Raw genomic sequence first — 400 nt, 5'->3', positions numbered from 1 at the left:
AAGTTTAGATAATTTAAGGAGGTTTTAAGTCGTGGGAAATTGCTGTAAATTTAGGATTTAGGATGTAAAAGGCCTCTTAGTCATTGAGAAGATGAATTAGATGATTAACTGCAAGATTAACTGAGTAATTAATTGAATTATTGTTGTCATTATTTAGGTTGATTTTGGATTCTTATTATATCACAAAAAATATATGAATATATTTGTTAGACAGTTATTTGAGAATTATATTAATTTACATTTTGAAGGTGGATAGATGTAATTATCTTTTTGTACCATTTGTTTGCTTATTCAGTTAATATATTGTTGATGTTTATGTCCTTGTTTTCTCTATCAGCTTTCAGAGGTTAACCAGAGGAGTCAGGTCTGATATGAGATCTCTTGTACTTGCATGTATATA

Source organism: Penaeus monodon, chromosome 21 (assembly GCF_015228065.2).
Source record: "Penaeus monodon isolate SGIC_2016 chromosome 21, NSTDA_Pmon_1, whole genome shotgun sequence".
NCBI lineage: Eukaryota > Metazoa > Arthropoda > Malacostraca > Decapoda > Penaeidae > Penaeus > Penaeus monodon.
The sequence above is the reverse complement of the archived record's forward strand: the minus strand, read 5'-3'. Positions refer to the sequence as shown.